Source organism: Camelina sativa, chromosome 19 (genome assembly GCF_000633955.1).
Source record: "Camelina sativa cultivar DH55 chromosome 19, Cs, whole genome shotgun sequence".
Taxonomy (NCBI): domain Eukaryota; kingdom Viridiplantae; phylum Streptophyta; class Magnoliopsida; order Brassicales; family Brassicaceae; genus Camelina; species Camelina sativa.
Window position 1 is genome coordinate 22,997,570 of NC_025703.1, and position 12,222 is coordinate 23,009,791.

General features: G+C 41.7%; 1 pseudogene; it reads left to right on the forward strand.

Annotated features, from left to right (window-relative positions):
* Positions 1-8,637, forward strand: part of LOC109130898 — an 11,125-nt pseudogene extending 2,488 nt beyond the window's left edge.

Sequence of the window (12,222 nt, forward strand, 5' to 3'; positions counted from 1 at the left end):
TATTTGCATTAGGGATCTATGATGAGTTTTGCCTTGTTAGCTTGTTTAATTCACTATACTAGGATCAATGCCCAAGTTAATAGTACTTTGATGCTACTTGAGTAGTTAGAAGCATAAGATTGAACCAAGTCTTGAATTCCTGCATTGCATTTGGTCTAAATTGAAGCATGTTGTGATTTGATGCCATTTCCTATTTATAAGAACCTAATATTGACTTGTAATTATCAGTTTGTGCATTGCTTTAAACTCATGGATACCATATACATATTTGGATCATCTTTCTCTTTTTTACCACTCTTGTTGATACAAGTAGCTGATTGAATCATTAAAATCAGTTTCCAATACCCTTAACCAACCCTTCTTTCAAGCCATGTTTATTCTTGAGTGTGTAAGGCCAATTTTGGGATTGAGCTTGGTAGAAAGTGTTAGGTTTGAACTGACAAGAATATTACCTTGTGTAGTTCTAGTTTGCAATTTTTAAACTAGATAGGACTAGATGGTTTTATTGTTGGGTTTGGGACTTGGCTGTTGTGAAAAAGAAAAGAAGAAAAAAAAAAAAAAGAAAGAAAAGAAAGAACAGGTTAAAGTCTTTAGGAGGGAATGTGTTTAAGTAAAGTTCTAGTGAAAGAATGGGAAGTATAAGATTTGTGAAAAAATGGTTCTAGTCAAAGAAAAGAAAGAAAGAAAAGAGGATTATAGCAAAATGCTTTTATGTCTTAAGAAATAAGAAGCAAAGGGAACCATACCAATAAGAAAGAAAGCCCCATTCCACTAGTTGATTCAAATAAGAAACCTCTCATAAGGCTTGAAAACAAAAGAGAAAAGGGTATTTGAGAAGAGAAGAAGATAAAGAGTAGAACACTTGGGTTACTTTTGGGTAGAAAATGTTTTGTTCTTGTATGTGTCTAAGTGTTCTTACCTTTAGCATTCTTCTAAAGCTCAATCCATTTTTTATGAGAGAACCTTGATATTGATAAGCCCCACTCTAAACAGAGACCATCATTGTCTCTAAACCTTTATTTCCAAGCCAAATGAGTTTAAAGCAATGCATAAGATTGATCCATGTTCTTGATTAAATTAATGTTAAAATGTTAAATGAAATGGTTGATTTGAATGCATGTGGACATCTAAGGCTCAAATCAGTAAAGGTTGTGATAGGTTTGTCTAAAATCTTTAAGTACAACTCATTCAACTTGCATCATAGTACTATTAACTTGGACATTGATTCTAGCTGGTTTATTTGCAAGCTTTAGGAACTGAGATCCCACTTTCAACCCTCACCTACCTTCTTATGTCTTGTTTATTTGCTTGAGGGCAAGCAAAGACTAAGTTTGGGGGTGTTGATGTTCATATATTTTACCATGTTTTTCCTTAATATATTCACATCTTTTGCATCCTTTGCTATCCTTTTTGACCATTATTGCATAGTTTTAGGATTGTTCTTGCATTAGAGTGTAGTTGCATTGCATTTGCATCTTTTCTTGCATAAACAGGTGATTTTGGAGCCTAAGGAGCATGGAAGCAATGCTGAGGAGAAGTGAAGCAATCATGAGGAGAAAGCAAAGGAGTTAAGGCTGGAGAACCAAGGTCCGGAGTCCCACTCGACTGCCCACTCGACCAGACACTCGACCGTGTGCTGAGAGATACTCGACCGAGTGGAAGGAGCACAAGAAAACCCAACTCGACCGGTCACTCGACCGAGCACCGGGTCGAGTTGGCCGAGCCGCCTGGCTATTTTGTCTTTTAGCATTTTTAGGGCTTCTCCTCCTTTTTCCTATTTAAGGACCTTGTACGCTGGAACCACCAGGGGGCAGCATTTTAGATATTCTCAAACCTAGTATTTTACCCTTTTTGGGAATTTATGCTTTTTGCACTTTTATTTTCTTAGATCTTGTACCTCTTTTGAAGGAAAAAACACAAGATTCTTCATACTTGTTTGTTTCATAACTTTCAAAGTATCAAGAATTCGAGTTTGATTCCTTCTCCAATATTGTAGATCTCTGTTTTATCTTTCTAATCATGCAAGTTTCGTGTTTTTCTGGGTTTATGACTTTGCTGTTCATCATGTGTGATTGTGAGTAGTTTCCTTAGCTCTTAGGGATGGTTTAGGCTGGATGGATGTTGTGGTTATTTGATTTGGTCAAGCTTGATTGTTGTAGATCTCTTCTAGGCTAGATGTTCTTAATGCTGATCCTATAACTGAGAGGGTAGGGTTTGATCTCAAGCTTCTTAGCATCACACCAATGTCTAAGGTGCATAGATAAGGCTAGATCTAGAGATTATCATTAGGCTTGCTAAGAGATTAGAAGTCTTGTTTGATTCTTGACATATTGCTTAATGCTTGCTTGTATAGATTCTTTACTTTGTGAGAACAAGTCTAGAAATATATGAGCTTGATTGTTTTTGCCATGAGAGTGGATTAACATGTTCTTAGAGATTAATGTCTAGAGATTAGCTCATGTTGATTTAGGTTTGTTGATCAAGTTAGATAACCACAATCTAAGTTCAGCCCATGAATCCATCCCTAAGACCTTCCTTGTCTATTGATTTCTTAGTCTAAATCTTGTTATTTGATCGTTGTTTGATTTATTTTTGTCTTGCTCTGTTTTGTATGCATTGCTCTGTTTTACGTTTTTGTCCAGCTCGACCCTGCACTCGATCTACACTCGATCGAGTGCTTGCTCGAGTTTATTCCCAGAACTCTTGTTCGCCCCTGCTACGAGTTCGAGCTCCATCCACCGCCTCTGCCTCAAGTTCAGCTCGGGCTGAGTGAATATATACTTCAGGCTCTTATGATCTGTAAACACTTGTACCTTTGCACCATAAAGATAAGATCTTCAAATCTTCAGGACAAAAACTACAACACCCATCTCCAGGTCATGAGTAGGATAGTTGTCCTCATGCTTCCGCAACTGCCGCGAAGCATAGGCAATCACCTTCCCATGCGACATCAACACACAACCCAAACCAACTCTGGATGCATCTGTATACACCACATAGGGCTCCCTGCTCAGGAAAAGCCAACACCGGAGCAGTAGTCAACATCTCCTTCAAGCTTGCAAAGCCCTCCTCGCACTCCTGTGACCAGACAAAAGGTACATCCTTCCCCGTCAACTTAGTCATAGGACATGCTCTGCTCGCAAACCCCTGCACGAATCTCCTGTAATACCCTGCCAACCCGAGAAAAATCCTGATCTCCGTGGCATTCTGCGGTTTAGGCCAATCCCTGATAGCCTGAATCTTCTCCGGATCTACAGAAACCCGATCTGCAGACACAATATGACCCAGAAAGCCCATCTCACGCTGCCAGAAACTACACTTGCTCAGCTTAGCGAACAACTTCTGCTCCCGTAGCTTCTCGAGAACTGCCCTCAAATGCACTGCATGCTCTTCAGGACTCTTAGAATAAACCAGGATGTCGTCGATGAAAATGATGACAGACACGTCCAGAAACTCCTGAAACACGTTGTTCATCAATCTCATAAACACAGCTAGTGCGTTAGTCAACCCGAAAGGCATCCCCACAAACTCATAATGCCCATACCTCGTCCTGAATGCAGTCTTCCTCACATGTGCCTCATCTATCGGTATCTGATGATAACCCGACGCCAGATCTACCTTGGAGAACCAAGTAGCACCCCTCAACTGATCCAACAACTCATCACTCTTGGGAAGAGGGTACTTGTTTTTCACCGTGACCCGGTTCAACCCCCGTTAATCAATACACAACCGGAAACTCCCATCCTTCTTCTTGACAAACAGCACCGTTGCTCCCCACAATGATACACTAGGACAGATGAATCCCTTACTCAACAAATCCTCTAGCTGCTTCTTCAGCTCTGTCATCTCTGCTGGAGCCATCCTGTAAGGAGCCTTGGATATCGGTGTCGTCCCTGGTTCCAGTTCAATCGTAAAAGGATCAGACGGAGGTGGTGGTAATCCCTGCAATGACTGGAACACATCCTCAAACTCCTCCACAACCGGAATACCGCTCACCGTAGACTTCCCCACTAACTCTAGCATAGATATAGTAACCAAATAAGCCTCACGGCCCTTCTCGATCATCTTCCCAGTTTGAATGGCCGAGATCACGAGACTCCACGAAGTCGGTCTAATCCCCTGATAAACCAACTTCCCTCCTGAGTGCTCAAACTCCACTCTACCCTGATGACAATCCAAATGAACCATATGCTGATGCAACCAGTCCATCCCCAAGATAACGTCATACAGCTCCACTAGGCTGATAAGCAAATCCGCAGGCCACGACTCCCCTGCGATATGAATATCAATTCCTCTGGAACTTGCCTCCCGCAACTCTGACAACTCCTGTACGCTCCCAGGAATCACCTCCGATTCCCGCGCTCTCTGCACACTCCGGAGTAATGAAGCCATGTGAAGCTCCAGAATCAAACATAACATGGGACTTAAACCCTCCCACCAACAAGGTCCCTACACAAACCTCATGTGTTGCGAACCTAACACTTTATCACAGGATAACATAAAATCTGAACTTACTAAGAATTCACGAAGATTAGGTACCAGAAATTATACATGTGATCGCCCCGACACTAGCTCCACCAGTCTCTACAGTCGTGTAAACCCATGGCGCCTGCTCAATCCATGCCACATGCTGCCCTCCCGGCTGCACCTGCTGCAACGCTTCCACTGCTACCGACTGCAACTTGGGACAATAGGGCTTGATGTGCCCTGGCTCCCTGCAATTATAGCACACACGATCTGCTACCGTCGGAGCACTCCTCTTGGGACAGCTAGAAACCTTGTGATCCTTGCCTCCACACCCCAAGCAACTCGGACCACCCGGCCTCTGCGTAGCCTCCCATCTCCTTTTGGTTCCCTGTGCAGGCTTGCCGCCCCTGCTAGAACCTCCCTGATGCTGAGCCTTGCTAGGTTGGACTGCTGGGCTAGCCGCCACTGAGATATCCTCCTCAATCCCTGCTGCAATCTCAACCAGCTCTGCACGCATAGCATAACTCCGCCCTCTACAGTGAACCCTCAAATCGTCACGTAAGGCCCTCAAAAACCTCCTGATCTGAGCCTCCTCAGACTCCATATCTCGACCACAATACCTGAGAAGTCGATTGAACTCCAAGTCAAGCTCCCGCACTGACCGAGTCCCCTGAGCTAGCTGAAGGAACTGCACCTCCAACCTATCCAGTGCCTCTCTAGGGAAATACTTGCGGTTGAACTCCAAGACGAAGTCAGCCCAAGACATCTCCCTCTGCACTCTCATGGCTGCCACAGAAGTCCACCACAACTGAGCATCACCAGTCAAATGGTGGACCCCAATGTCCACCCAAAATTCCTCAGGACATCTCAGAGTATGGAAGTTACGTTCCACACTAGTCCTCCACGCCTCCGCAGCGGTAGGATCAGTACCTCCTGAAAACCGCTCGGTACGAATACGACCCATCTCTGTCAACATGCTGATATAACGAGAATGGACCCCACATCCGCAGCCACTAGCTGCCGGTCCTCCGCCACCACTGGTGGCACTACCTGAGCTTGAGCCAGTGCCACTAGCAGCAACCGCTCTAACAACTGTGCCAGCAAACCCGCAAGGTCGGCACCCGGGACTCCCACCACTGGGACACCCGCACCTGGGGCCCTAACATCACCGGCTACTGGAGCATCAACACCGCCCCCTCCAGCCACACTCACGGAATCCCCCTAGACACCCTGCGACTCGCCAACACCCTCTGTCACACTCTGGTCCTCGGTCTCACTAACCACTGGGGCTCTGCCCCTACCACGACCACGTCCGCGTCCATGACCACGTCCGTGTCCATGACCACGACCAGCAACAGCACCACCTCTAACCATTTGCACTACCATGAACAGAAGGCTAAGCACACAATTATACATATCACAGAAACATAAACTCACCATGGAATCACACAGTAGGCTCGAAGAGGATGTTCTAGGACTCCATGCCACAGACAATTGACTAACTCACATAATCTATCAAAGCATGAAATTTCACAAACTATCTACAGCACAAAGCCTAGTGAACCCAAACCTAGAACCGTAAGGGCTATGATACCAAACTGAAACGACACGACCCTTTTTTTTTTTTAAATAATAAATAATTAAATAATAATAAGAAACTACAACTAGTGGTCCCATAGCCACAAACCACCTAACCACAAGCACAACCAACAGCGGAAATAACATATACCAATATCCAAACAATAATCCAATAACTAATAACCAATAATCAAATATAACAATACTCCAATATCAAACAGCAGGAAACAAGGAACCAACAACCTAGCAAGTTCTAAAGACCCAACTCTAGCAATCTAGCAATGCCAGACAACATCCAATCGAGTCCCTAGAACATCCTCCTCTTCATCGCCTTGATTCCACGATCACACTTTGCCTTTACCTGCATCACAAACACAAATTGCAATACATGAGTATTTTATAAACACTCAGTAAGGCAATCCTCCCATCTACTGGGCTATACACACAATCAATAGAGATACTCTAACCATCAAGCAACAATCAACAAACAAACCAGGCTCTGCATCGACCGACACAAGGCTTGCATCGACCGACACCAAAAGGGACAAGCATCGACCGACACAAGGTATGCATCGGTCGACACAAGGTTCACTTGCATCGACCGATGCTTCCACTTGCATCAATCAACGCATGCTCGACAATACGCGGAAACCCTAGTTGCATCGACCGACGCCTCCACATGGCATTGACCGATGCTCCTAGGTCAAGCCGCGCCGTCCTCTCACTGCATCGACTGACGCACATACTGCATCGACCAACGCACATGCCGAGCATCGTTTTTCCCCGAAGCTTCTCGCCGGATCTCCGTTCTTGCAAAAACAAGAATCGATCCCAAGCCACAAGAAAGCTTCCTAACGCCTCATACAACATTCTAACAAGCCTAACAACACATAAACAAACAGATTAGAGAATCTCCAGCTTAGATAAGACATGGTCTTGCACTTACCTTTGCCAAGAAGTTTCTGAACCTTAAACATTCAAGAACACGCTCCTAGGAAGCTCCTACAACGACCCCAGCTACAGATCTCTACAAGAAATGCCTCCAAACACCAGAAATCACCGAGAACGCTCAAGAACACTCAAGAACACTTTTTCTCCCTTCTTTTCTCTCAAAAACGGCTGAACTCGCCGAATGAGACAATAACACGACTTAAGGGTTTTCCCTAACCCAAAACGCAGAGTTTAACTTAAACTCGTCCGCAGAAAACAACCTTGCATCGACCGATGCACATAGTGCATTGACCGATGCAATCCCTAAACCGGGATTTTGGTTCGCGGATGTTACATTGTGTCTCATTTTATTTGCATAACCAAAGAAACCAAGCACTTGGACCGATGAGATTCTCATCCTCGAGATATTGTCGAGATTACCTTCAAAGTCAGTCGTCAGGTTTCGTTGCGTGTCGAAGCGATGGACATCAATGTTTCGTAGTCCATCTTTTAGAGAGTTGTTCTTAAGTAGGTCCTTGGCTAAGCCGCGCCTCTTATTCGCCGTTGTAGAAAACGTCTACGTAAATGCAAAACCCGAAGGCTGTGGTGAGTGGAACTTCTTCTCGTTGCCTCAGCTTGAGCATCCATATGTGTTATCGTCGTCAACTCTTGTAGAAACGGCTGAATTTCATGTGACGTTCTCTCCAAAAGGTCTACTGATCAATCATTCTTATGACCTAAGATATTGTTCATGTGGTATGCCTCAGGCTTGTTTTATATCCATATGGTAATCGATACCAGGCTAGACCCCTGATATGTAACCCCATCATAGGACGGTATGCGATCACACATAAACGGTATACTTACAGAAAGGCGTATAGCTTTTTCGGGTTTGATCCGATTGACAAGCAATACAAGGCATTGTCCATGCCTTGTCCATCTGGTCCTGGTCATCGTAAAATACTTACATTTGGAGATGGATATATGAGCTGGAGAAAGATCAAATGTCCCTTAAGACGACTTTGTTTTAAGAGTGAAGGGGTATGCATTAATTGGGTTTTGTATTTCTTAGTTGAGAGAAAAGAATTATCATTTGATTATGTGATAATTTGCTTTGATGTTAGGTCTGAAAATTTACCTTTATTGATGTATAAAGGTTTTGTCGATTAATAAACTACAAGGGCAAATTAGCCGTGATTTATTGGGAGGATGATCTCGACATTTATGAGATTTGTTGTTATGCTGGGGACGATCTCGACAAATATTTGGAGGATAATCTCGACGCTGATCCCACTAATGACTTACGTCTGTGGGTTCTAGAGGATGTTGAGAAAGCGAAATGGTCGAAATATGCCTACACTTGGACCCATGATGAATTCTTCCGTCGTCATGTTTCCGTCGCTGGAGTAACTGCTTCAGGTGAAATAGTGTTTTCGATGCGCAAGTATATATCTAATCAACCTTTTTATGTTTTCTACTTCAATCCCTAAAGGAATACATACTCTCCAACGTGTTGAAATTCAAGGTTTTGGTGAAGCGTTTAAGCAACCTTGTAGGGTTCACACCTTTGTAAACCATGTAGAGGATCTTGATGTTAACAATTTAGAACTACTCAAATCATTCCATCCTCCATTGGAAGAGCCAGAATCTGTAGAGTCATGATATGCTCAAATTTAAACCCTGGAGCTACTCTCTCAAATTAAAAGATCACTATAGTACTTAGGGGTCGAATTCCATAAGGACTCTAGACTACACAATAAATTATAGAGTGTTGTTATTACGCTAAACAAGTTGATTTAAATTAAAAAAAGCAATGCAAAAATATTAAAATAGGTCTAGGGAATTTCTCAGGTAATTATGAAATATCAAATCAATAATTTAATTAGGATTCAAGCAATTAAAACTCAGATCTAGAACTCTAAACTTTGTTGTAAAATAAATCAGTTCTAACAGCAAATATTATCTAAATTTAAAACCAGAAAATTCAAGTTTCTTTGTAAAATTCTAGGTTAAAAATCAGCTTTAAGAACAGATTTAGATAAGTTCACAAAATTACTAAATCAAATCTCTTTGCAAGAAGTAATTTTGCGCATCAAAGGTTTTATTCAGGAAAATCAATTATATTCTCATATCAATTTATTTTCCTAGAGTAATAATTCTAGATGACCAGTCAAGGATTAATATGAAGAACAACCTATGATGAGGATCTAGAAAGATAATGAATACTAAATAAACAGATCTAATAAACCATAAAACCCTGTGAAAAACTCTGAACCTAACAAGCAAACTACTCAAACATATTCAATGAAGAACAAGACATCTTTTTGAATAATATATATGCAATAGAAATTAAAAGAGTAAAGGAGGAGTTTAGAAATTCTTCTCTTTACAAAGGAGTTCAGATCTCTCTCTCCCAAAAGCTCTCAATATTTCTCTCTCAAAAAGCTTCTTAGAAAATAACTTAAGGGTTTCTAAAACCTTAAAACACTATATATATATATATATATATATATGTCCTAAAACACGTCAGGTGTTGCAATTATGGAAGACTTCGGGCAAATTTGTAAAACTTCCAAAACTTGGCTCTCTCGTTGGTTAGACTTGGTTTCGACCGATGCTAAAGCGGTGTCGATCGACACCATCACTCTGAATTGATTGCAAGTTGATTTCCTTCGGTTAAATGCTCCAAAACGATCCAAATTGCTCCATTTCGCTCCATCCGTGCCAAAGTTGTAAAAAACCTGTAAAGACTCTAAAACATTCTAGAAAACAAATCTAAAGACTCAAAAAGCACACTTATATCATGGTTAAAAACCATAAAAACTATGATATATCAAGTCAGCAGATTCCGAATATGACTGAGAAGGGAAAAGAAGAAGAAGATAGGGAAGATCATTGGAGTTAGGTGAAAGCATCGGGCATGTCAATTTGTGCTCTTATCTTTGCGCTTTATTTTTCATTGTTTTCTCTCTTTAACGAGCTTTTATACATCTATCCATCTATTTGGTTTGGTCTCAAGAACATGGTTTTGCTGTTTCTCTTAGTTCTCTGTCTTAATCTAAGTATTTTTGCTCTAACTTTCAACATTGTTTCTTCTGGATGAGAATTGTTCTTGCTGTGTTTGTCATTTTTGTGTGATGGGAACAATTTCATGATTTCACCATGACTCAAATACTTAATGGCATTTGAAGAAAACATTTTTTCAATTCTACCGTTCTTGGTCGTCTATATAGGAGATATATAAATGTAAAAGATATATGTGTAAATAGTTAAGGAGAAAAACCTAAGGATCATATGTATATATATTGTAAATCAATCTCAATAATACACAAGTCTTTCCTTACATGGTATCAGAGCTATAGGATCCAAAGACCTAACTCTCTTTTTCGCCGCCATCTTCCTCTTTTCTTTTTCTTCTTCTCTGTTTCTCTTTTAACGGCGTCTCCTCCATCTGATGTCATCGACTCCTCTAATGCCACGACACTTCACACTGTCAATATTGTCTATATTGTCTCAGTTTTCATGTTCTTAAATTATGCAATTTCTAAGCTGAGTTTTAAAAGGTTGAAACTTTTGGTTCCTTGTAACAATGGGTTTTGCCTTTGATGTTGAATCCTGTGAGAACATGCTTTGTTACTTCTTTAAGTTCTCTGTTTAAATGTGAGAATATATGCTTTTAGGTGTCCTCTTTTCTTCGTCAAAATCTTGTTGATTTTTTCATTTGTATGTGATATCAATATTCAAGATATATATTTTTCTATTTTGTTAGAAATCAATATTCATGATATGATAGCAACAAAATAATTATTTATCAGATTCTTAGTCTTATGATAACCCCAAAAATACGAACAAGTTCCGACCGTAAATGCTTTCTTAAAAAAAACCTCCTAAGAAAATATTGGTGATGCTCATGTCAGTCAAACGTGAGCTTTCTTGAGTTGCAGCACAAGCTCTCCAAGAACAAGATGTTAAGGACGCCTTCAAGGATTATGAGTTAGGAAAAGAGGGGGCGATCTATTTCAGCAGATTTGATTCGGATTGTAACATCCGCGAACCGGAGTCCCGGTTTGGGATGTGCATCGATCGATGCTGGAGGAGCATCGGTCGATGCTGACTCTTTTTCCTGCATTTTGACTTAAGTCGTTTTGGGCAAAAGGGAAAGGAAAACCCTTAAGTCGTTTCTTTTGTCTCATTAGTTGTTTTGGCCGCTTTTGAGAGAGAGAAAAGAGAGAAAGAGTGTTCTTGGTGTTCTTGGAGTTTTCCTGGAGATTTGAGGCTGTTCCTGTAGAGATCTGTAGCTGGGATCATTGTAGGAGCTTCCTAGGAGTGTTGTTTTGCTTGTTTAAGGTTCAGATTCGTCTTGGCAAAGGTAAGTGCATGACCATGGCTTATCTAAGCTGGAGATTACTCTGATCTGTTTGTTTCTGTGTTGTTAGGCTTGCTAGTATGTTATGTGAGGCGTTAGAAAGCTTTCTTGTGGCTTGGGATCGATTCTTGTGGTTGCAGGAACGAAGATCCGGCGAGAAGCTTCGGGGAAAACAATGCTCGGCATGAGCATCGGTCGATGCACTATGTGCGTCGGTCGATGCTAGTGCGATGACGGCGCGGATTGACCTAGAAGCGTCGGTCGATGCCAGGTGGAGGCGTTGGTCGATGCGATTAGGGTTTCCGCGTGATGTCGAGTATGTGTCGATCGATGCAAGTGGAGGCATCGGTCGATGCAAGTGAACCTGGTGTCGATCGATGCATACCTTGTGTCGGTCGATGCTGGTCCCTGATGGTGTCGGTCGATGCAATCTTTGTGTCGGTCAATGCAGAGCCTAGTTTGTTTGTTGATTGTTGTTTTATGGTTAGGGTATCTCTATTGCTTGTGTGTATAGCTCAATAGATGGGAGGATTGCTTTACTGAGTGTTTATAAAATACTCATGCATTGCAATTTGTGTTTGTGATGCAGGTAAAGGCAAAGTGTGATCGTGGAATCAAGGCAATGAAGAGGAGGATGTTCTAGGGAATCGGTTGGATGTTGTCTGGCATTGCTAGGTTGCTAGAGTTGGGTCTTTAGAACTTTTTAGGTTGCTGGTTCCTTGCTTCCTGCTGTTTGATATTGGAGTATTGTTATATTTGATTATTGGTTATTAGTTATTGGATTATTATTTGGATATTGGTATCTGTTATTTCCGCTGTTGGTTGTGCTTGTGGTTAGGTGGCTAGTGGGTATGGGACCACTAGTTGTAATTTATATTATA